At 39.2% G+C, this 26,903-nt stretch overlaps 1 protein-coding gene across 42 annotated transcripts in view; it reads right to left on the minus strand.

Annotated features, from left to right (window-relative positions):
• The window catches only part of MBNL1 (muscleblind like splicing regulator 1), a 218,314-nt gene that overhangs the window by 184,474 nt on the left and 6,937 nt on the right, over window positions 1–26,903 (minus strand). For 22 of the 42 annotated variants that reach the window (XM_060394762.1, XM_060394736.1, XM_060394760.1 and 19 more), the window contains exon 1: window positions 6,211–6,379. The exons of the other annotated variants lie outside the window; for them this stretch is intronic. The gene's annotated coding sequence lies outside the window, so the exon portion shown is untranslated. Of the gene's footprint in view, window positions 1–6,210; window positions 6,380–26,903 lie in introns of those variants that run through there. 42 annotated transcript variants of the gene reach the window in all.

The raw sequence follows: 26,903 nt of genomic DNA on the forward strand, positions 1-26,903 counted from the left end.
TCTTCACTTTCCTATTCAATGTCACATTAAATTGGATACTCTGGCTGTCTCTGATTAAAATCTCCTTGCTAATATATATTTCTCTCATTGCTTCATTCAGTATAAAACATTCTCTTTCCCTAAATGAAATCACTTTTTTGGTACATTTTAGTAATATATTCACTGCTTAACTTTAATATACAGATTTTTTTTTTTTTTTTTAGCAAATGACCTTGTAACTATCAGTTTACTTTTAACCTAGATTTTCAACCTAGCTTTTCCCTTGAAGAAATTTTCTATGCACTGTTTACCCTGGTTACCCATTGTGGTTTTCTGATACATTTGTAATTATTTGGTAGCTTCAAAAGCTGGTACTTTATGGTATTTAACAGTAGTGCTAATGCCAAAGCTATCAATATTTTACTATAGGACATCTGAAAAATATGTATTTCTACCAGCAACATGGACTGAACAAATGAACTAGTATATGTATGAAAATCATGCCTAGATATTAAATATAAACACATGATAATATGGAAACATCACTGAATAGATATAGTTAATGCTGCTTTAACAGAATAATATTTCTATAATATCAAAAAATGAAGAATATTTTTTGTTTTCCACTATTTATGCATTAGAACTGTTATATTTATTACATGTATTGGTCAGAGCTTTCCTTATCTCAACTTCCATACAATGTTACCTAGCTACCGTTTATGAAATACTGGTTTGCACTTTACAGTTATTTTCAAAACTCTTAACTTCCCTGACAAGACTGCCACCTCTTTGAGGACAAGATGCATCTTGATTAAGTTTGGTAGACCTCACTGAACCTAACTTGCTATTTTTGCCACAACATATATTTTCCCATGAATCAACTTTACAAAACATCTCAAATCAGCATATAATGTTTATTTCACATGATTAAGTGTGTTCCCACAATCCAAGAATCTTGTTAGCTCTTTAAAACAAGTTCACTCGTAATTATATGAACTATGAATTAAATAATAGTTCAACTATTTTAAAAGTGGAAAATATAGTAAAGGTCCAGTGTCAAGACAGATTTTTTTTAAGAATCCTTTGGAGAAGAAATATCATTTTGTGAACTCAGCTAGAGAGGGACTGGAATGGAGTTGATACACATGGACATAGCCTTTGGATTACATAGTATTTACTATAATCCTTTTTAATAACATTATGTTACTTAATATCGAGATTTGAATAAATTGGTGTTGCCTTGGGAACAGTTTTATATTCATATATACATACTCACACACAAATTGTACCCACACTTGATGGAACTATTTACCTTATTAGCTATTATTCACCTCTTTGGGTATTTAAAGATGCAACTCTCAATTTCTTAAAACAATTGTCCAAAGAAATGACAGATTTTCTTTTAGAGCATATGCACTATTTGAAGCATGACACTTATTTCAGAAACATCTTCACTTTTAAAAAAATAATTGATCACAGTGGGAATGTAATTTTCCACTCTATCCAATATGCCTACATTTCATCTTGAGGTTAATATATCCTGAATTCTAACAAAGGATCATCACAGAAACTGAGGATAAGATCTCGAAAATAGTGGGAAAAGTATCAAATACATAATGCTCATACTGTAATATATATCCTTCAAAGGTTTTTCATTTTTATATATGTCATAGGCAGAGGTAATAAGATGCCTTTTAGAAAATATGAGTAGTTATTTGAAAGAAATGTAATGAAATCATTAAAAGACTAATAATAATATGCAGAAAGCTATTACCTCATTATTTGTTAAGGGTTTTCTCAAGGATATAGCTGTAATGTTTATATAAATGCATATTTTTTATAATATGAAAGCATGACATAAATCCCAAGTTCCCTACCTCAACTCTAAAAATATAAAATATGTCTAGAGACTTTTAGTGCCCTATGTCAATAGCTCTTCTTAAATCCTCTGCTTTGCAATCAATAATTCTCCAAGCATTAGTGAATCTGCTCCATGACTCATCAGAAACGATCTACAAAGTTAACGGGGATCATTGTTCCCCAAAGGCTCCACATGCATTGACACTAATGGCAGTTATGCTTCTTGTGGTGGGAGACAGATTCAAGATTGGCACCAAGCAGGGAGGTAACTCTTCTGAGATTCTCCATAAAATCTGCCCCTTCTCCCCCAGCAAAGAAGAACTCATAGGCTCCAACCTGTCTCATGTATTTAGTTTCCTTCAAGTAAATAAAAGTATGCTTATGTTATATGGATTTTTTTTTTCAGTTTAACACTCACTGTGTATGACAAAATGTACTTCAGTTATGAAAATATCTGAGAGGAATGTTTCCAGGACCTATGCCATTGTGCTTTGTTTACCAGTCAGATGCTTTCTCAAGAATGTGTTCAAATTATAAAGACAATGTCTCCGTGTATAGGAATTCTTCAAAGCCCAAAACATTACCAAAGAATTGTATTCTTACCTTTCCTAGTATTCAAAACAATGCCCACTTCCCTACAGGTGAAAGTCTTTCCTTCTTGTGAATTTATTAATCTTTGATTAACATACGGTCAGGAGTTGTTTGGATTTATTACGTGTTTTTATTTTCTAAGGAAGGAAAGTCATAGCAAAGGAAAATATATATTAAGCATTTGAAGATAATTGCTATTTACTAAAAACTCTATTTTAAAATAAATTTCAGTGACTCGTTTGTGTTTGGTAACTTTGGGACAATGATAACTATAGAGTCTCTAAAATGTTCCTAACTAGCAATCATACTCTATTCTGGCCTTTGAGAGGTGTTAAGACTCATCCCCTAATTATAAGCTTTTTCTCTGCTATTACTACCTCACCATTAAATCTCTAAACTAAACAGTAGTTTTGAGGAAATAAAAATAGATGTTAGGTGGTGTGTTTTCTCAAATTTTAGTTACGATGGGTAAGAAAGATGAAGTATTCCTATATATAATAAACTTTTTTAGCCTGTGAAAATAAAAATCCCTTTTATTGTGTTTTGTCCAGTAAATTCTATTAGGCTTTCTCCCAGAATACTGCTTTCTTGCTTTACTCTAGAACAGCTCTGTCCAATAGAAATACAATGCATGCCACATCTGTTATTGTAAGTTTCTAGTAGCCATATTTTCTTTTTACTTTTTTTTTTTTTTAACCACGCTGCAAAGCACATGGGATCCTAAGTTTCCTCACCAGGGATCAAACCCCCATGCCCTGCAGTGGAAGTACAGAGCCCTAACCCCTGGACCACCAGGAAAGTCCCAAGTGGCCATATTTTTAAAAAAGAAAATGAAAAGAAACAGGTAAAATTAATCTAACAATATATTCTACTGAAACTAATATATTCAAAATATTATCACTGTAATATATTATCACTATAAAAATATTACCAGGTATTTTACATTCTTTCCTTTGTATAAAGTATTCAATATCCAGTTAGAACAAACTTCAATCCAGATAACCACATTTCAAAGGCTCAATAGTCACACGTGGCCAGTGGCTACGTATGGACAGCATGTTCTAGATTTCAAAAACATGAAGCTTTGTGGCCTAAAAGTTCACGTTTTAAAATTTTCCTGTGTAACATCCTCTGTTATTGCTATTGCTGTTGGGATTCTCTATTGAGCCAAATATTTAAATGACTATATTTCATTTCCTTCATCTGCTTCCCTGGCCTTCATACCTACTGGCCACTCTGACACCTCAGAGTACAAGAAACTCCAATCACCTATTCTTTTCAGCTTCTTCTAAGCAAGATCTGAGAGTCTCTTACCTCCGCATCTTCCCATCACCAAACAGAAAGCCAGAAGGTGCAGGAAGGCTATTCTGTTTCCATAAATAGATATATCAAATACAGGCCTAATGTATGGCGACAATGATAAATCCAAGGGCAATTTTTTTTTGTTTACAAAAAAGATGGGAAATTTTATTTAACAAAATAATACACTCATCTTCAGTCAGAAATACAGTTTTACTCCCTTCCCACCCCCGTCCCAGGAGAAACTTTGGGATACTCTGTTCTTGTTCTGGAACAGAATCCAGTGTTTCATGTCATAGGAATTCTGTGCCCAGAGGAAGAACAGAATGTTGGAATAAAAATTTAATGAATTCAACTTGGAGCCTAAGTTTGCCCCAAATGTGGAAATGTAAACACAAGCAATAATATCTCAAAGCATAAAACACTTTGGAGTCTGTTGGCATGGCTGCATAAGAGTATCACACGAGATGTGTATCTGCACACAAATTTTATCTTAGTTCCATGAGAAAAAAAAAAATTAAACCAGGCATATGTGAGGTTTTCTGAGTCTCTTCGTCATAATAAAACCTGATTATTCTGTCTTAAGTGACACTGTAATTATAGATGGTTAAACAGGTTTTCTGGTGCTGACCCAACCTGTTCCTTAAAACACAAAAGGCCACTTTTGTGAGGAAACCCCCCATTAAATAAAACTAAAAGCTATGTCTATCTTTTGAAAGAAGGCCTAACAACACAGTAAGTAAAAAAAAAAAAAAAAAAAATTCACCCCCATGCAACACTAATGAAGATCAGAATGCTGGAGTCTCCTAAAAAAACAGTTTTGAGCTGCAGTTGTCACCAAGTTTAAGAAAGCGAAAATACAAGTGACAACATTGTGCTTTCACTGCCTACAAAATAACTTTATTCAGTGTCTCTGGCTAGAGCACCGCATCAGAGCCATTCTAAGTATTGAGCTAAGCATTCCTAGGGTGAGTTTTACAGTCCTTGAACTTTCATTTTAACTTGTCTCAGTGATAATATTTTATCTCAGCAACAAGACAGGGAGAAACACCAACGCTCTCAGCAATCCAAAGAGATAACAGGGAGTGGATCACTTAGCCTGGTATAGAATAGTTATGTACTAAATACCCTCCGTGTATAAACAGACACTGTGTTCAAACCCAGGAGGGAGGAACACCGCGTCCACGGGTGTAGTATTTCAAAGCACATTGCAGAGGGCCTGCAAATCCAAAGGCATTAATTATGACTTCTCTCTCGGTGGATTAATTTGCTTAAGAAATTCCTCCGAGTATAGCAGAGTTTACCATCCATTTGCTCTGGGCTTGTGCCGGGGCTGGTAGATACACAAAGTAAAGGCAGCGCCAATAACCTTGCTGGCAGCTTCTTACTCAATCTTAATCCTAGGGAAGCACACTCCTCGGAAATACACCACAGAATCCTAGCAGCCGCATATTCTCCCCGGCCCGGGAGAGACTGAAAAACACAATTACTCTTCTAGCTCCACCACGCTAGTTGTAAAGTACTGTGAGACGGGCAAGCATAAACTCCACCATATACCTGCTCGCCTTACAGGCTCCGGAATCGAAGTATTCTCACATGACACATTACTACCAATAACAGATTCCGGCTCCGTTTAAAAAAGAGAGAGAGAAGGGGAGGGAGGGGACGCGCTACATATTTATCCTCCTTTTGTCTAAAAAAAAAAAAAAAAAAAACAACCCAGAACCCAAGTCTTAACTACTTTTCATTCTTTTCAACCTTTCATGAAAGCAATTCAATCAACCAACTGCGGCTCCACCCAGAGAGCGTCTATACTTACTTTTCTTACAGTTTTTGAGTGACGCACTACAAAACGATGGAAAAAAAAAAAAAAACAGGAGCCCTCTCATGCAGGGCGTCTTCCGCCCTGAAAACTTGGCAAAAGGCAAACTGGACTGAAATACAGCACTCTCCATATAAGGAAGGCCAGCTAAACATGTCATGCGTAATTTATGGGTAGCAAGCAGAGAATTAACCTTTGCGTGCACATACTTGGCCCAGATGAAAACCGGGCTGGATGGCAGCCTCGGGAACAAGGATGCGGGACCTCTAGGGAGAAACCGTGGCTCGCGTCTGATGGACTCGCATCCCCCCCTCCCCCGACAAAGGCCGTTAAGTTGTAAGTACACTTCCACGCACCTGTTTCTTTTACCGCCCTCCCCCCTTTTCTTTCTTTCTCTTTGTTTTAGGCTGCCAAGTGGGAAGCTGGCAGGGCTGACAGTGTCCGCAGAGCCCGTGGAAGGGCTACTCGGAGCTGGGCTGCAGCTGCAACCTCCCGCTGTCCCTCTAGCTCGAGATGGTATGTGATCGGAAACCATCCAGCGCAGTGAACCGGCCCCAGCCTTCTTTCACTTCCTCCTTCAGCCATGTACAGTCCCGAAAGAGTACGAACAATGCAGAGCAGCAGAGCAGCACGAGCAAACTGGGAAAATGGAAACTTACCTCTCACATTTTTTTCCCCCCTCAGAGGCAGCCAGACTGCCGAGCGAGTGCCCAAGGCATTGTGGGAGTCATGATTCCAAGAGGCCCGCGATTTAAAATTGAACTTGTCAGTTCCCGGTCACGGGAGCATTGTGAGCGCCACAACTCATTCAGCTGCAGTGAAAAGACTGTTGCATGTCGCTGTGCAGCCTCTTATCGCCGAGGTCTGGTTTCCGCTGCTGCTGCGCGGCCCCTCCCCCGCCGGCCCAGCCCCACCAGGAAGCCCTGGGCGGACTCCGCGAGCCCCGGAACGCACGCGGCGACAGAAAAAAAAAAAAAAATGCTCTTCAACTTTCCGCCGCCCGGCGGCTCAGCCCCCCGCCACCTCGCCGCCCCTCAACCTAACAAGAGTCTGCCGGGGGTGGCGGTTGCCACTCGTCCATCGGCGCAGAAAGCAAAAGGAAACCCGAGCCGGCGCTGGCGCGGTGCATCCCCGCCGCCTCCCGGTGGTATCTTCCATCTTATACGTTCACCACTGTAACCTCCGAGCTATAGTGCCCACGGGACGCACCCCTGCTACTTTCTGATTCTTGAGACTGGCTGGGCAGACAGATAGGTTCGTTTTTGAAAGCGGCGGGAGGATGGGGCTTGGTAAGGCCGTCGGCAAGGTTAGACTGAAGGTGAGTCTCCAAAACTGGATAGAACAGTAGGAGCTGGTGGGGCTGGCCGCTTTAAAATGCACCACGCAGATTTCGAACCTGGATGGCCCATAGACGGGAAAAACATCCGCAAGACTGCTAGTGTATATCTTTCTCCAGGAACAGGGCGTCCACGGTTTTGGAATTCTACGGTAAAACTGTCACACAAGCACGAATACTCACATACTAGCTTCCCATCTACTTTGTAAATAATATTTGGACTGTAAAACCCCTTTTCACCCCAACTCTGCATTATATGATATATAGAAAGTAGAGACTCCTCCTTCGTTATACAATATTCATTTTCTGAAATACTGGAATCGTCCGAGGCAAATAAGTCATATTATTGCTAGAACAAAAGAAAACACAGCCCCAGATCATAATTCACTGGGTATTAATGAGATTTAACTTGCCTTCACTTTGAACGGAAAGAATCCTGGACTATTGTGATGTGATCAAGTTTTAGAGATTGCGGGGGCAGAATTTATTTAGGATTTAGGGAATAGTTTATTCAACGATGATTATAATTTTAAAACTTTTTTCTATGTTTTGAATGCAGTTTAGGAGCAAACGCTACCTATCGTGTGATGTTTCTACAAGTTTGTTAGGTTGTTTTAAAGATGGTGGAGACGGCTTGAGGAGAAGGAAAAGCATCGTGAAAGGTGCTGAAGTACAAAACTACTTCTAGAGGTATTAATAACGACTTGAGTTCTCTACCCTTGGCTACATCCACAAAACACTGAGTTAATATTGTACACTGCTCCCTTCCAGAACAAATAAATTAATTAATTAGATGGTGCCGCTTCTCAGTATTAATCATGAAAAAGTACCCAAGTGCACACCCAGTGGAAGCAAATTAAAAACGAAACCGACACTTTCTCAAAGGACAGGGATGGGCATTTTCCATCTGCCAATTAGGAGCTACCCCAAGCAATGAGGACTTCCTTTCTTCTAATTCAGCACTCATTTCAACAACTACCTCAATAGACTGCTATGCAGCGATTCAAGAATGGATAACAACATACAGTCGCTCCCCTCAAGAATAATACCTCTACTAGGGAAGGGACTGGGGAAAATATATAAACTAATTAATTCTGGCTGAAGGATAAATGCTAAAATGATGGGAGGCAAGACCAAGGTGCTTTCCAGTAGAGTCAAGAGGGCTTCCTGGAGGGGTTGTTTTAACAGGTGCCTTAAAGGGGGTATAGAAATTATCAAGATGAGTAGAGAGGTGAATCCAGGTTCTGTGGGAAAAGAGCCTGGCAAATACAATGGAGCTGCTAGTCTTGGAGTTAGAAGTGAGCTGGATACTTGTAGGAGAGTGGCAGCAAGTGAGCTGAAAGTAGGTCTGTGTTCACCCAAGGAGTTTCAGCTTTACTTTGAAAACTGTGATACTCTAGATGAGTTTAATCAGCAAAGAGATAGGTTGAATTTGGACTTGTATTTCAGAGGGATCCTGTGGCAGCAGCATGGAGAGTGAATGGGAGTGTGGGGTGGAGGCTGATGGAAGAAGGGTGAATGGGTGTGGACAGACTGGAAGAATGACTCATGCAGGGAATGAGGAAGGGAGGAGCCTTGGGAGACTCCCAAGTCCCTGGCTTACCCTACTGGATTGTTTGCTACTTGCTTTTAAATTTTGCCTCCATTCTCCATGACAACAGAGACTGACTTCAGAGCTGGGCCACCTGTGCATGTACGAGCAGGTTGGAGGCCTTGTTGGCTTCCACACGCCCCTCCTCAGAATGACCAGTGAACCACTAAGGGCTAATCCTAGTTGCAGGAACTTCTTTTCTATTGTTCTCAGACCCTTGCAGACTTCTAAGTCAGAGCTTTGGTGTTCTTTTTCATGTGGGTTAGAAAATTTGCTGTTTGGAGCAACATGATGAAAAACAAGACTTTGAACCTGTGTATGGTGCAAGAGGGGAAACTATTTTTCCACTTCAACACTGGAGGAGGGGGAAGTTCTGGGAACAAAAGAGAAATTGAAACTGAGACAAATTTTCTGCTCCACTGCACAGAGTACAAAGAAATACAAGAAAGACCCTTAAATGTTAGGAACAGTAGAATAAACATCCTAGTAAATGACAAAGAAGAGGGAAAAAAATGTTATTCACACTAGTAAAGGAAAAAGGGGTGGCTAAGAAATCTCATACAAAGCAGTGGTCAACCCAGGACTTCAAAGTGAGTCCAAATAAATTGTGATATAAAACTTCATTATCACTGGTTTAGCTTAATTTATTGTCATTGATAATACCATAACATGAATAATGACATTTAACATCTCGAAGCACTGTATCAAACACCGGATCCTATGTTAAAAATATTAAATCACATTGTCAGCTTTCACTACCAGTGGCATGCTAACCACATTTCAAATTGTGAAAATTATTAAAAAATCATTATAGTAATAAAAAGTAAATAGTTCCCCATTTAGAATACCAATCATATTCCCTCAGTGCTGGGATAGCATTATGGTTCCTCTTACATCTATGAAGTGTAGTTATAGTCCATCGGCTCATGAGTGAATGCATCTATAAGTATAAAAAGAACGTCATTTGTGGGTGGAGAGGGAAATTACAGAGAACAATTTTAGATGAAATAAAACTACATGTTAAGATAAAGGAAAGAATATTCACTGCAGGTTTCTGAAATATTTCAGACCATTCAAGTTTTAATTATACCAATGAATCCCAGTAGAAATATAGTAAAGGAATATGGTTTTTAGAGATAACATCAACTACCTGGTTTACCAATAAAACAGACAAAGGAAACGGTAGCATTTATCTTTTTCATTCAAGTGGGAGTCTTTACGGCACTGTGTAAATGTGTGTGTACAAATTGTATGTTTCTTGTCATATACACTACATTTATATATAGCTCAGTAAGCTCTCACAGCCATATAAATATTATTTGCTTTTTCTGCATCATCCCCCTCAACTCATCATCTAAATGAAAATACCCTTAGAAATTACGCTCTTTAAACTCGAAATATGAAAAGGTCTTGAATCACAGATCTAGGAATGCTGTTTGTATTATTCTGAAGTAAAAATAATCCATTGGAAGATAGTGTCAAAACTAAGATTCAAATTCGGGCACCCTGATTTTTAACCCATGTTTAAATATAGATGGTTAAGACAAGCTGCTGGAAGGCAATGAAGAATTGGAAACACTCCCATATGGTGAATCCATTTTAAGTATATGCATTAAATGTATCTCCATTCAGTTTTACAGCAGGAAAGAGGTTTGAAGCATTTTTCTGTAGCCTGGATTCTAACCTGTTTAGGCATCTGAATAAATATATTAATATTTGATAGAATTATATGAATTTAGTTTACCTAAATTTAGTTTAGGACTTTTATATATTTCACATATAAGGAAGTTTTAAAATCATACCTAGTATTTAAATATTAATGATATATATATATATTCTATTATATATTGTGTATATATATATAGTATGTTATATAATAGGACATATCGCATATATAACATATATACCATTTAATATGCAAATCACATAAATGTAAAAACATTATATAAATTCAACATACTTGTATTACAATGTATATAAATATTAAAACTGAATTAAAATATTAATTTTATTGTGCATTTTTTTGGCACCCCTGGGTAGGCATGAACCAATTGTGCATTTTTCAATTAGACTATTTTATCTAAAACTTGAATCTAAATCTTCATTATAATTATTTTAGCATATGGAAAAAAAGAATTAGAAAGCAAATACATTTCAGAATTAAAGGTTTAGAACCACAGAATTATAGTAGAGAATGGAACATTGGAGACTTATCTAGTCCGTCTCCCTAATTAGACCAGAGCGTTGTATAAATAAGTTGGAACAATGTCAGAGAAGAACTAGCATCAATGTCTTCTAACTCAGGCCATTTATTTTCATCATTTTTGCTTAAAGACACTGAGGCAACACATAGTTGCCTCATATATGAGGCTCTGAGCTCAACTGAGCTCTCATACAGGCATAACTGCTCCCCAAGTTTAATGTGAAGAGGGGCCACATTAGATTTTGAGGAGTATACATCTTTCCTTCCCTATTTCTTCCTTGTTTCTCTTTTCTTTTTTTCCTTTCCATTTTTCCATTCTTCCTCCCTTCTTTCCATAACAGAAAACATTTGCACACAATGCCACCATTCAAATGTTCATGGAGCATCCACTGTGCTAAGTCCTATTCTAGGCAGTGTGGTTTACAGAAATGAACAACACAGCCCACTCACTTCCTTCAAGGAGTTTACAGTCTGCTAGAAGGAGGTAGGCAGTAAACAAAAAATAAAGGAACAAATAAACCTCGGAGGCAATTTCAGATGGAGGTAAGTACACGAAGTGAAAGATAGCAGGCTGAGGGGATATGGAGGGGAGGCTATGTGTTAAACAGGACAAGTGGCCAAGGGTTGAGATGGTGAGAAGTAGCATAGTCCTCAAGACAGCGAAAACTATCTGGGAAAAAAATCATTCAAAGCAGTGGGAACTGCAGGCCTAGCACCTTGAATCTTCAGCGTATGTTAGTACTGAAATCCAATCACCCATAAAAACTAATGGGCCGGAGTTCCCTGTTGGTCCAGCGGTTAAGACTTCACCTTCCAACGCAGGGAGTGCAGGTTCAGTCCCTGGTCAGGGAGCTAAGCTCCCACATGCCTTATGGCCAAAAAGCCAAAGCATGAAACAGAAGTAATACTGTAACAAATTCAAAAAAGACCTTAAAAATGGTCCACATTGGAAAAAAAAAAATCTTTAAAAACTAATGGGCTGCTTAACTTCAAAGACCTTAGAGTCCAGTGAGAGAACTGATGAATCTTAATAAGATTAGTCACACTCATGATACATAGCTACAATCCTGATAATTTTGGCCAGCAGGAACCATTGACATGTTTGGTTATGTTAGAGGTGGGGGTGTGGGTATAACTGGCACAGGATTGGGATTTGCTTTTCATGAAGATGACTAGATTACATTTGACTGCTATGTGCAGAAGGCTGATAGTCTAATCTCAAAACAGAATGCAGGAAATACACTGCTGCTAAGAATAAAAGCAAGTCAAAAGAGTGGGCTGTGGCCAGAATGGCAATGACAGCAAATGGCTGAAGACCTGAGAGAAAGTGATTTGAGGGTCCGTAGCAGTGAGATGCAGTAAACATTAGAATCTTCCATTGCAGAGAGGAGCGAGTTGGGGGTGGGGCGGGGTGGGGCGGGGTGGAGGGGGGGGGAGATTTACTCCCGTAAACACAGGATAGAACACTCAAAATTACTGAAGACAGAACATTATAAATATCAGCAGTGATTCCAGTTCCCAGAAATTGTTACTGATACTATTACAGTTTATTTCTTTCCAAGTTTTCCTCAATGCATGTTTTAAAACAGTTGACATTGTGTTACAAATGCAATTTTGTGTTCTCCTTTTTTCCCACTTCACCTCATAATATAATTTTATAAAACATAATACCTCCCATGTCATTCATATTCATTATAATCCTCAGTTATCATAAAAGGTAACAAAGACTGGAGAACTGACCCTTGACCAAAACCTCATAGTCAGCAGGCAGTCAAGTCTCCTGCCCCATAGTACAGCATTTCTGAGCCTACATCCCGGATCCTGAAGTCATGTGTCTAAGGTGTATTATACTTAAGGCAATGGCACCCCACCCCAGTACTCTTGCCTGGAAAATCCCATGGACAGAGGAGCCTGGAAGGCTGCAGTCCATGGGGTCGCAAAGAGTCAGACACGACTGAGCGACTTCATTTTCACTTTTCACCTTCATGCATTGGAGAAGGAAATGGCAACCCACTCCAGTGTTCTTGCCTGGAGAATCCCAGGGATGGCAGAGCCTGGTGGGCTGCCATTTATGGGGTCGCACAGAGTCAGACACGACTGAAGCGACTTAGCAGCAGCACACTCTGTTTGGGATATACACATGTCTCCTAATATAGACTGTCATTAGGGGAAAAAATACATATAATAATGATCTTTTAATAAACAAAAAAGTTATAAGAATAAGTATGAAACTGGTAGCTAGAGTGTCAAAGTGACATATTACCTATATTATGTTATAATATAGTATATAATATATACTTATTATATAAGCATATACTTATATAATTAGTGTACTATTATGAAATACTTTCTACCATCTCATAAAATGATGTACTGTGGGTAAGCAGAGAATCCTCTTGTAATCATTTTAAAATAGTATCTATTAGATCTAACAGTATAAATGTTATACTGTATTTATCTCATGGACTGTAATCCAAATATGTCTACATTTTAATTCTGTTCTATGTAGAAAAAAAGCATCTGGAGAAAATGTGGCCATTGCACTACTTGTTCTTAAATGCAAAAACAAAACAAAACAAAAAAAAAACCTTAAACATCAATAGCAAGATTGATTTTTCTTTTCCTAAATACCCAGTGTATCTATCTACTCATTTATTTCTAAAGTTCCTTTCTTTTGGTTACTATGATATTCCACATTCTTCTCTCTTTTCACTCCGTTAAATGGGTTATTTCTTTCTGGATCTTTTCCGCATCTATTTCCTTCTTTCTTTTCTGTTTCCAGAAATTATTTTCAAACCATGTCTCAAGCAGTGTCCTAAAGGGACTTCTGAATAAGAACTTTTGTCACATGAAAATGGTAGGAGTATTGTATACACATCTTTTTTCTCTTCTTCCCTCGTTGCCTTGTCTAGTAGTGTGGGAACTAAGCAATACAGTCATAAATTAATTCTAGTGTCTTAAGGTAGACATCAGGGTGCTCCCTGCTGCTTCTTGATTCGTTTAAAAATATTTATTAAGCACCACACACTGAGAGTTATACTTACACTCCAAATACAGAAATTATGAAGACTTCTTCATGGTGCTCACAATCTACTCTAGTATGGGGGAAGACTTAAAGGGGGGAAAAAAAAAACCCTACACATTTGGAAATAACTGTGAAAAGAAGAGAAACGAAAAGCAAAGGAGAAAAGGAAAGATATAAGCATCTGAATTCAGAGTTCCAAAGAATAGCAAGAGAGATAAGAAAGCCTTCCTCAGCGATCAGTGCAAAGAAATGGAGGAAAACAACAGAATGGGAAAGACTAAAGATCTCGTCAAGAAAATTTGAGATACCAAGGGAATATTTCATGCAAAGATGGGCTCGATAAAAGACAGAAATGGTATGGACCTAACAGAAGCAGAAGATATTAAGAAGAGGTGGCAAGAATACACAGAAGAACTATACAAAAAGATCTTCACGACCAAGATAATCACGATGGTGTGATCACTCACCTAGAGCCAGATATCCTGGAATGTGAAGTCAAGTGGGCATTAGAAAGCGTCTCTATGAACAAAGCTAGTGGAGGTGATGGAATTCCAGTTGAGTTATTTCAAATCCTGGAAGATGATGCTGTGAAAGTGCTGTACTCAATATGTCAGCAAATTTGGAAAACTCAGCTTTGGCCACAGGACTAGAAAAGGTCAATTTTCATTCCAATCCCAAAGAAAGGCAATGCCAAAGAATGCTCAAACTACCGCATAATTGCACTCATCTCACATGCTAGTAAAGTAATGCTCAAAATCCTCCAAACCAGGCTTCAGCAGTACATGAACCGTGAACTTCCAGATGTTCAAGCTGGTTTTAGAAAAGGCAGAGGAACCAAAGATCAACTTGCCAACATCCGCTGGATCATGGAAAAAGCAAGAGATTTCCAGAAAAAACATCTATTTCTGCTTTATTGACTATGCCAAAGCCTTTGACTGTGTGGATCACAAGAAACTGTGGAAAATTCTGAAAGAGATAGGAATACCAGACCACCTGACCTGCCTTTTGAGAAACCAGTATGCAGGTCAGGGAGCAACAGTTAGAACTGGACATGACTGGTTCCAAATAGGAAAAGGAGTATGTCAAGGCTGTATATTGTCCCCCTGCTTATTTAACTTCTATGCAGAGTACATCATGAGAAACGCTGGGCTGGAAGAAGCACAAGCTGGAATCAAGATGCCGAGAGAAATATCAATAACCTCAGCTATGCAGATGATACCATCTTTATGGCAGAAAGTGAAGAGGAACTAAAAAGCCTCTTGATGAAAGTGAAAGAGGAGAGTGAAAAGCTTGGCTTAAAGCTCAACATTCAGAAAAGGAAGATCATGGCATCTGATCCCATCACTTCATGGAAATAGATGGGGAAACAATGGAAACAGGATCAGACTTTATTTTGGGGGGCTCCAAAATCACTGCAGATGGTGATTGCAGCCATGAAATGAAAAGACACTTACTCCTTGGAAGAAAAGTTATGATCAACTAGATAGCATATTCAAAAGCAGAAACATTATTTTGCCAACAGAGGTCTGTCTAGTCAAGGCTATCGTTTTCCAGTGGTCATGTATGGATGTGAGAGTTGGACTGTGAAGAAAGCTGAGCGCCAAAGAATTGATGCGTTTGAACTGTGGTGTTGGAGAAGACTCTTGAGAGTCCCTTGGACTGCAAGGAGATCCAACCAGTCCATTCTGAAGGAGATCACCTTTGGGATTTCTTTGGAAGGAATGATGCTGAAGCTGAAACTCCAGTACTTTGGCCACCTCATGCTAAGAGTTGACTCCTCGGAAAAGACTCTGATGCTGGGAGGGATTAGGGGCAGGGGGAGAAGGGGACAAGAGGATGAGATGGCTGGATGGCATCACCGACTTGATGGACATGAGTTTGGGTGAACTCCGGGAGTTGGTGATGGACAGGGAGGCCTGGCGTGCTGCAATTCATGGGGTTGCAAAGAGTTGGACACGACTGAGTGACTGAACTGAACTGACACATTTGGAAAAAGAATAGCAAGTGAAATAATTCAGCTAAACCCATGTGCTAAGCAGATGGCAAGGAGGGTAGAGCTAGGCAAAGCTTCACTCCTCATAGACTCCTAAGCAGCTTCAAATGGTAAGATTACCTGGCACATATGTGTTAAGTGTTTGATGGCAGAAAGAAAGACACAGAAAGTCTTGAAGGGCCATTAGACAAACAACTTGATGCTACTACCACTTTTAACAAATCATTACACTATAGCAACAGTGAGGAGAAGTTTGCTTTTCTTATTTTCATGCTGCCATTATGTAAAGTCAACAGAGTGTCAAGTTTAGTTCCCAGACCCTGGGGCTCCAGACAGCCAGACTTCCTCACCCTGCCCTGAGGGAACACCCGGCTGCCCCAGCAACTCACTTCAAGCTTCCCCCAGACCTTTAACAACAAATTCCCAACTAGGTGATAGGAGATTATCTGATTAAAGTCATTCACACTAAGGTGAGAATGAGGCTTAATCCTTCAAAAGTGTTTGCTTTGACAAAAGGTTAGCTTGTTAACCCTAATGAACTGCTAATTGGCAGAACTGGAGGGCTCTATGGAAAAGATCCCTCCTCCTCACTTTCCCAGACTCCCCACCCCCTCGTCCTTCCCTGTCTATTTTCCTTCCTGAAATAAAGGAAGAAGGGAAACTGGTGCATTCAGAGATGTTAGGGAACTCCTGTTACCCACACTATCTCTTTGAACCCTCAAGAGAGACATGTGAGATGGCATTTATGAGCTCATCCTAGAAAGGAGGAGACCGAAACCAGGGCAGTGACTCTTGACTTCAGCCACATTTTGGATCCATAGAGTACAACATCTATTTCTGGGCTGCAATTAAATCAGTATTTTTACTCAGATGATTCCTCTGTACAGTCAAGTTTTCCTAAGAGCTAGAGTTTATGCGATGAAATTACTCAGAATCAGTGGCAATGCATGGACCTGCTCTGTCTCCTCCCATTGGCAAGTTTAGTTGGCACAAGAGAAGCAATGTTATCTGCAGGAAACTCTATCCCAAGTCCAGTTAGGTTTTTGGGTAAACAGGTGCCAATACACATGTAGTAATGAGGGAGTCAGACTAGTTGTGAGGAAGTAAGGTGATGCGGCCCTTTTGTTGTGTACCTGGTTGGATGAGGTGCCTCTTAGGCAATCAAAACAGGCTATACTTTATACCAGATAAGCATCAGTAAAGTTTGGGCTTAAAAAACTATCTAGAGAAACAATCAAGCCCACACAGAGGATAATCCTACATGTTCTGTAATGCTTAGGTTGCTGTTTGCTTAAAATTCTATACCCTGTTTCTTTCTAAGAAATTGTAATCATGAGCACAATTGAGAATAGTACCAAAGCTTCAGAGTATCCTGATCCACTTTGGGATTTATTTATATTAGATTACAGAAAATGTAATTATATGTGTGTACATCAGTTCAGTTCAGTCTCTCAGTCGTGTCCGACTCTTTGCGACCCCATGAATGTAGCACGCCAGGCCTCCCTGTCCATCACCATCTCCCGGAGTTCACTCAGACTCACCTCCATCGAGTCCGTGATGCCATCTAGCAATTTCATCCTCTGTCATCCCCTTCTTCTCCTGCCCCCAATCCCTCCCAGCATCAGAGTCTTTTCCAATGAGTCAACTCTTCGCATGAGGTGGCCGAAGTACTGGAGCTTCAGCTTTAGCATCTTTCCTTCCAAAGAAATCCCAGGGTTGATCTCCTTCAGAATGGACTGGTTGGATCTCCTTGCAGTCCAAGGGATTCTCAAGAGTCTTCTCCAACACTACAGTTCAAAAGCATCAATTCTTTGGTGCTCAGCCTTCCTCACAGTTCAACTCTCACATCCATATATATATATATATATATATATATATATATATATATATATTGCAGCCATGAAATTAAAAGATACCTACTCCTTGGAAGGAAAGTTATGACCAACCTAGATAGCATATTGAAAAGCAGAGACAATTACTTTGCCAACAAAGGTCCATCTCGTCAAGGCTATGGTTTTTCCAGTGGTCATGTATGGATGTGAGAGTTGGACTGTGAAAAAAGCTGAGTGCCAAAGAACTGATGCTTTTGAACTGTGGTGTTGGAGACGACTCTTGAGAGTCCCCTGGACTGCAAGGAGATCCAACCAGTCCATCCTAAAGGAGATCAGTCCTGGGTGTTCATTGGAAGGACTGATGCTAAAGCTGAAACTCCAGTACTTTGGCCACCTCATGCGAAGAGCTGACTCATTGGACAAGACCCTGAGGCTGGGAGGGATTGGGAGCAGGAGGAGAAAGGGACGACAGAGGATGAGATGGCTGGATGGCATCACTGACTCGATGGACGTGAGTTTGGGTGAACTCCGGGAGTTGGTGATGGACAGGGAGGCCTGGCATGCTGCGATTCATGGGGTCACAAAGAGTCAGACACGACTGAGCGACTGAAATGAACTGAACTGAACTTAACTGATATATAAGTTCTAGAATACATATAGATATGTATATGTATATATAAGAAAATATATGTATGTTTGATTATATATGTGACTTTTTTAGAAATAAAAGGTCCGGCAAATTTTAGTATATTTTATGAATTCACTCACCAACTAACATGGTTATAACATAAAGACAAATAAATAACAGGACATTTCTCATTTGAATCTCATTTGCAGGTAGTGTTATTAGGTATAATATACCATCTTTGTGAATGTGCAGTCAGCCCAAAGGACCCTTCTAGTCACACCTGGCTGGCCTCAAATGGCCTTATTTTCTGCCAGAGGCTTAGCAATGAGTAATCGCTGACAGGACCTGATCCCCTCCAGCCTTCTCAGTAATTCATGTATTTTTGGACAGTGTTGAACATTCTTTTCCCTTTTCAAACTCCCCTCGACATAGGCCATCAGCTCACCAGTAACTGGGGCATTTTTACTCTTTTTGCTGTCGGCTTTCCTACCTGGTCCACGAATAGTCACTGAGCACTTGACATAATTCTGCCTTTCCTGGAATCTGAGGCTACAGGGTGAGCAACACTAGACCCCGAGCCTCTCGAAAGATACAGTCCCACTGGGACAACAGATATGAAATAGTAAGTAATTATAATCAGGTAAGTAAACAATAGGACCTCTCTGGTAGCTCAGATGGTAAAGAATCTGCCTGCAGTGCAGAAGACCTGGGTTTGATCCCTGGGCAGAAAGATCCCCTGGAAAAGGGAATGGCAACCGACTCCAGTAGTCTTGCCTGGAGAATCCCATGGACAGAGGAGCCAGGCAGGCTATGGTTCACAGGGTCACAAAGAGTCAGACACAACTGAGAGACTAACACACACAGGTAAACAGTACACATTTGCAAAGTGTAGTGAAAGAGAAAAAAGAATGTGAACAAGTGACTCTAAATTCCAAAGATAGACAATTATTATTTTTATGACCTCCCCTTTATTTCATTGAATTCAAACATCTGGACTCATTGCCTTGTGAGAGTCATCATAGTGTATAAACTACGTGTCTACACTGCTCGAATCCCTCATTTGAAAGATAGAATTCTGTTACTGTTTTTGCATGCAACAATGACTTTACTTCTGTTAAGATGCACCGTGTCCACCACACAGCCCCTGAGGGCAAGGTTTGAAGAAATCTGTGACTTATCATTACCGTTCTGCTCTTGCTCTGTTCTTTGGTGTTTATTTTCATTCGCTTCCTGGGTTTCATCTTTTAAGACTGACATCTACAGACAAAGCTAGTGTTTCTCCCACACTTTTAGAGTATAGTATGTCAACTTTCGAATTAACATATGAAAATCCACTTGTGCTATCTTTTGTTTTGTCAAAATTACAGGCTCTTTTTTTAAAAATCCTTGTTCCTAATGTAAAAATTTTTTCTATTCCTGGATATAAAAAGCAATGTGTTCTTATTTTAAATAATATATCAAGTGCCTTTAATAGGGTTTTATTAATTCTGTTCAGGTGCCATCGTAAAGATGTTTATGCATGATTATTCCAGACTAGCAATAGAGCAGCAGTGTCTAACTCCTACCCACAGGCTTATTCCCATGCACACTGTAACTTCCTTCTATGGCTTCAAGACGCCCACGTCCTGCAAAAGCACTTTCCTACCTGTCATTTAGTCTTTACAATTAAATAAAGAAAAAGGTAACTGTGTAAGAGAGGCTGGCCACTCTGAGTCTCTCTTTTCATAAAGCCTTTCTTCTCTAAAGATACTCTAAATTACAGACTTCGCCAGAACAGTTTTTCTCCTTGTGATGACTTTGAAGTCTGTTTATTCTTACAATATACTGGTAGGTCTGTGTTGGAAGAATCTGTAAATAGTTTGTCAGGGTTCCTAAATACTTAGAATTCTACATGGGCCCTGGGAAGTGTTAACAGATTAGACTTGAACTTGTGGAAAAGGGCATATCTGGCACCAAATATCCAATTTATGGGGTGCAGACAAATTGACTATTAGGAAAAATGGAGTACTTGGATGATCCTTCACACAGTTTTGGATATTTTTCCTTACCATGACGGAAGAAGAAGACAACTGAAGTAAGTCTGCCTCTTTTATGACTAACTTACTGGGTGACTAAAGGGAAAACACTTCGGGGTTTTGACAACAGGTACGCACATGCCAAATATGACACATGGGCCAGTTTCCATTGGCAAGAGTCTGGTTGCTACCACTTTGCCCTTTCGCTTGTGCTGTTGAACACTTTTGAAGAGAGGCAAACTCTTCTCTCCCCACCTTATGCAATGACCTGTCTGTGGACCACATTCTTTAGAAGAATCAGGTTAAAAAACACAGGGGTAATTTTTCAAAAACTGCTGTTCTGCCCATGACCTCGGCTCCTGTGAGATAAAGACAGTCTTTGGAGTCTGTTATTAGACACGAGGTTCTGGACAATCTCTTCAAGTCTCAGTTTCCTGTGAACTTAAAATGCCTACCTCATAAAAATGCGCTCATGAGTGACTTCATGAGAATTAACCTAACATGGATCAGGGAAAAATAAGCTCATGTTAGACTTCAAAATATGAGGATTAGACTCAAACTACAATCTTAAGAAATTTACAGCTATTTTCTACAAGATGAAAAGACAGATTCCCTGACAGTTTTTTGAATAGACAGGTAGGATGTAATTAAAAGGGAATCCCAGATCTTCCCTGGAATGATAAACAGGCACTTTAGAAACATCTTCCTTAATTGGCCAGTGAACAGTTTCCTTTTGTCCAACTTTCCCTACCCACTTTGCAAGGAAAATCATAAGAAGGACAAGCCAAGCCAAGCAAAAGGCATCTATCTACCACTTTAAAGAATAGTTTATGGGCACAGTTGCATGGAAACCACTTCCGTTGGAGCCATACGTGAAATTAAGATTTTTTTTTAAACCCAGTCAAAGCTGTTGCCACAGTACAAATTTTAGCTGTCTACTTGCTTCTTTTAAGTAACACAAGTCAAGAGATCCTTTCAGACATAACTTCCTCTTTTTCAGATTTTACTCCTACCTCCTGGGGGGGGGGGGAAAAAAAAAGAGTATCTTTCAACTTCATCAGAACAAACACGCTCAGAACTCTAAGAGGAGAAAATAATGATTATATGTTGCTAAGTACTATTTAGTAACAAAGACTTGGGCCACAGGAATGATGATGTCACCCACAGAAAGAGGAACATTTACACGTTTGAAAGAGATTCTTTTCCAACACGATGGGTCACCATCAGAAGAACAAAGCCAAATAAGGCAGGAGAGTCTGCTTGGCCAGGAGAAGGCATTCTTAGTATCCAATGCTGGAGAAATTATTAGCCCCAAGTTAACTAAATAGAGTCACACCCCAAACCCACATGCTTTTTCTGTGATCCCTTCTTGAACCTAGTTCATGTCAACAAACGTGTACTAGTCTATGGCAGAAATCCCATTAACTCCCATAGTAGATTTGCTTCTTGGTTAAGTTACCCAACTATAGTAAGCAACAGGTCAGAGAGTGGCTTCATGTTTCAGGACTGGTCTCTTAACATTCACACACTGTGGATATGCATATATTTATTCTCTCACACACCAGCACTTAGAAACCACACACCATCTCACACTGCATTAATCCGATAACATGGTGAGTCATCATGCCCACAAATGTATGTGATAGGATGGAATACATTGCTTAAGTAGCACGTAAGTCATTTGCACCCTCCACACTTCCCAATATTAGTAGCATAATGATTTTCTACTTAGGTACTGTCAGGAGCATGTAAAAGTTAGCTTCTGACTCCTACAATATCATGTCTGCCTGCCTTGGGGAAATTATCATTGCGTTCCTCTCCACACCACCCATGGCCAATCTTCTAGCACTTACTCAGACCAAGGTCACAGTAGATTTTCTTTTGTTTTTCTTTTCAGGCTCTTAACCCAAATCAGATATAGAAACAGCCATACCAGTTGCAATTCACTTTTTAAGTGTAGGGGGAGGCCATTTGCTCTTAGATATTGTGTCTACTTACTCCATTAAAAAAAAAGATATATATATATATATATATCTTTCTCAGTAAATTAGCTTATATTCCCTTCCCAAATCATACCCCACCTCCAAACTCCCTCAAAAAGTTTTTAATAATAATGTTAATAGTAATAATAAGTGTTATTTAATTGGGTCATTTAAAGCTCTTGAGATGAGAAAAATAAGTCAGAGGGAATTCATAATGACCATGGAAAATGCAATGTATAAGTTACTGCTACTTATAAGAGGAACAGGTTGATATTGCTAGGGTCCCTATGATCACCGACATTGAGATTTAGGAAGAATAAACAAAGGAACATCTATTATCTTTAGAGACTCTAATGTAGCCTTTTCTCTAGTCTTTTCTGCTTCATATCAATGCAGAAATGAAGTGCCTTATGACCCCCATTACCAGACATCAGTGAATTTATTTTCAGTGGCCATGATTGGGGTCAATTAATCCACAGCAATTTTGCTGAAAATTCTCAAGTTGATAAATTTAAATCATATTTGACACCTTTTCACTTTTATCAGACTCACACCTATTATGGAAATGAAAAGGCAAGAAAATGTGGTTAACCTCTGAAGGTAAAACTGAGCTTATCTGAAATTTATCTAAATATAATAATTTATCTCCTAAAAAACTTTTGACCTATGTAGCAATTCCTGCTTCTCTTCAAACAACAGTTTACTCCTTGACCTGTGTTAAACACAGATAATGAATGAGTCATTCATTGTATTCCTCCACCCCATCCACACATGCACACATCCTTGCAAATATTTGCTCACTTTGGACAACTCTTTTCCTTGACTTCCAACATAGGTGACCTGCCCCTTTGTCAACCTCACCTCAGTTTCATGCCTCATTTCCCTCAAAGGACCAGACTCCTCCTTTCCACTTCTCAGATATGCTAAGCTCATTCCTCTCTCTGCCCTTGCCCCTGAATCTTTCCAGGTCACTCTTCCCAGAGTCCATGGTGCCTTAGTCTTCTCAGCATTCAAGTCTTAGCTTAAGTATTACACTTTCAAAGAGGCCACCTCAGGAGGCCAGCTGTCCTTCTGTCCTTCTGCTTTGCTGAATTTTCTTCACGCTGCTATCATTATCTGAAATTCCCTTAAAAAAAATTTACTTGTCTACTCATGTACTCATTGTCTTTTCTCACTAGACTAGAAGTTCAGCTCCGTGAGGGTGGAAACTTGGTCTTGTCCATCACTGTTCCCTCAGCATCTAGAACAATGCTCAAAGCATGATGCTCAATGTATGAACACATGAATAAACACACTTCAAAATGAAAACAGTCTTCTCACAAGAATTAAACTCTTATCCTCACATACCCACTTCCTGAGAAGAACCACAAAGTCAGGGACACCAATTACCTCCTATGGTGAGGCCATAAAATGGGAAAATGACAATATTAAATTCATTTTTATAAATCATAATCCATAAAATATTAATATTTTTAGTTCTTTGAAATTTTAAAACTTTAGTTCTTTGAAATTTCCGCTAAATTTATTATCTTTTTCATGTAATAAAATGTGGATGGTTCAATTTTAAAGTTGCTTATTTTACTAAGCCTTGTGCCATCACTTCACCCAGAAGTATAGCTTTTGATTATTTTGATGTCTTGGGTGATACCTTATATTTTTTCATATTGTGTCTCAAAATCCATTTCTTTTAATATTTCTTCTACTAGATGGTAAGATTTCCCAGGCAGGGGTTGTACCATGTAAATCTATAAATTTCTAATACCATCTAAACCACAGCTTTGCCTATCTTGTTTCTCAATAAATAAATAGTAGAAGCAATATAACATGATGATAAAAATCCAGCTTAGAGAAAAACACACCATGATCAGTTATGTTACCATTATCAAGTTACCTCTCTATGAACTTCTCTCCCTTTTTCTCTTAAATCTGTAAAATAGTATATATTTCACAGGGTTGGTGAGGTATTAAATTACTCGTGGGAAGCCTTTGGCGTACAATAATATTTTTAAATGGTACTAAAAAATAGTCCTAAAAAGTGACATACCATGTCACATGAAACGGTACTAAAAACTGATGCTAAGAGTATAATAAAGCTATTATTATCATCATCATCACCACTATTCTTTGGGGCCTAAAAGTCTCAAGAACCAAGTTGTATGTTTATAACCTTAATCTTGACGTTTTACACAGACCAAAACCAAACAAAAGCCAAGAACAATTTTCCTAGAGCAGCTTTATAATCCACTTCAAGATCAAAAATAGATCCAGAAAACATTTTGCAAAACAATATGTGAACTATATGCACAGCCATGAGGGTGGTTCATCGGGAAAGTATTCTGGAAGGAGATTGCTCTATATCTGACTTGAAGAAAGCAATGAACCCTAAGTGCAAAGATGAACATGCATACTAAGCTGCTTCAGTCATGTGCAAATCTTTGCCACTCTGCAGACTGTAGCCCACCAGGATCTTCTCTCCATGGGACTTCACAAGAAAGAATACTGGAGTGGGTTCTTTTTGCAGGAATCTTCCAGACCCGGGGATCGAACCCACATCTCTCATGTCTCCTGCCTTGGTAGGAGAGTTCTTTACTACTAGCGCCACCTGGTAAGCCCAAAGAAGAACGGACAGGTGTTTTTCTTGGAGTTGAGGGCAGGGACAGAAAAAGTGTAGAAGCAGTGGGGCGGCAATGCACAGAGATTGCCCCTCCATATTCTAAGAGGCTAGTGGCAGCCGCTATGAACTCATCTCTTTTCGGCTTAGTGGAAAAAAGCCAACACACACCAAAAAAGAGAACCTCTTGGTCCATTTGTTGCCTCCAGGGACCACTTTTTGGTTTCAGTTCCTTTCACTCAGTGGTAACAGAAGTATCCCCACCTGACAACTGCATGACAGTTTAGAGTCCTACCATAACCATGGCCTCTTCCAGACCGCCTTGGGAGATAGCTGTTATTTTCATTATGCCTGTTTTATGTGTGCATAGGCTTAGAAATGTTGAAACATTTTGCTTAATAATTTATTTTAGCACATACTGTATTCCATGCAGTGTTTGAGATACCGTGGATATAACATGAACAAAACAGACCAAATCCCTGCCTTCATGGAACTTATATTCTAATGGGAGGAATGGACAGTAAATAATTGACTAAAAAAAAACAAACTAAAATTTTATTTAGTATTGAATATCATTGGTATACATACACACACATAAGTATACATATATTATATACACACACAAACACACACACACACACACACACACACACACACACACACACACACACTGCTATGTATAAAATAGGGCTTCCTTGGTGGCTTAGTGGTAAAGAATCTGCCTGCCAGTGCAGGAGATACAGGTTTGATCCTTGAGTCGGGAAGAACCCCTGGAGAAGGAAAGGGCAACCCATTCCAATAGTCTTGCCTGGGAAGTCCTGTGAACAGAGGAGCCTAGCGGGCTACAGTCCATGGAGTCGCAAAGAGTTGGACATGACTTAGCAACTGAGCACGCATGAGCACATGTGTATAAAACAGGCAACTAATGAGAACCCACTGTGGAGCACAGGGAGCTCTACTCAGTGCCCCGTGGTGACCCAGATGGGGAGGAAACCCGGAAATGAGGGGATATGTGTGTGGCATACGGCTGATTCACTCTGCTCTACAGTGGAGGACAGCACAGCAGTGAGGGGCAACTATACTCCAATAAAATTTTTATTAAAAAGTGAAAAAAAATTAAACGAGATTAAAAGACAGAGAATGACTGGAGTAGGAACTCTACAATAAAATATGTAGTTGGTGATAGAAGACATCTTTTTGGAGGAACATTTGAGCAGAGATCTGAATAAAGAATACTTGTGTCATAATAATGTGTGTGGGAAGAGCTTGCTAAGAAAAGAGAAGGAAAAGTATGTGCAAAGTTAAGATATTCTTGGAGCAAAATAACGAGTGGAGTCAGAACATAGTGAATGAAGGGAAGACAGAGCGGATTTGAAGGCGAAGATATAGGTAAAGGAAAAGACATGAAGAATTTTAATTTTATCATACTTAAAATAGGAAGCCACTGAAGAATTTCAAGCAGCGAGTTATATGATTTGGTTTATGTTTTAAAGAGTCATGTTGGCTCTGGGATGCATGAGTAGTTAGAGAAATTTCTTAGGAGTATACAACAAGTACAGAGACAGTGTCTCACATGATACTCAAGACGGTGGAAGGGGTGAGCCTGATCAGTGTTTTGATATATTTTGGAAAAATATATTTAATAGACTTGCTCATAACTAGAGTGTAAATGAAGCAAAGAGAAAAATTAATGATGCCTTTAACCTACGTAACTAAGTATAAGATGGTGCCATTTACTGAGCAAAGAAGATTGGGGATGGAGAAATGAAAAGTAGGGGATAGGTAGAATTTTTTTTCTTTTTGGACATGTTGACTTTGACATATCTGTTAACATCTGAGTGAAGAGCTTTAATAATAACTTTGAAGTATGAATCCAGAAGTTGGCAGATGTTAAGGAGGTATGGATTTTTAAAAATTGAACTGTATGGGACTAGATATTTGGAGAGGGAAGATAAGTAACTTATCTAAGATCCACAGTCAGTAAGTGACAATTGAAACTGAAAATGAATCTTTTGACATCAATCCACTTTCTCTTGTTACCACAAATATTAGGATGTATTCATAGTTATAAGCAACTGGAGTAGAATATGGGGGAGGTATGGGAGCAGGAACATTCTAGAATAACTTATATGGAAG

The sequence above is a fragment of the Ovis aries genome, chromosome 1 (genome assembly GCF_016772045.2).
Source record: "Ovis aries strain OAR_USU_Benz2616 breed Rambouillet chromosome 1, ARS-UI_Ramb_v3.0, whole genome shotgun sequence".
Taxonomy (NCBI): Eukaryota; Metazoa; Chordata; class Mammalia; order Artiodactyla; family Bovidae; genus Ovis; species Ovis aries.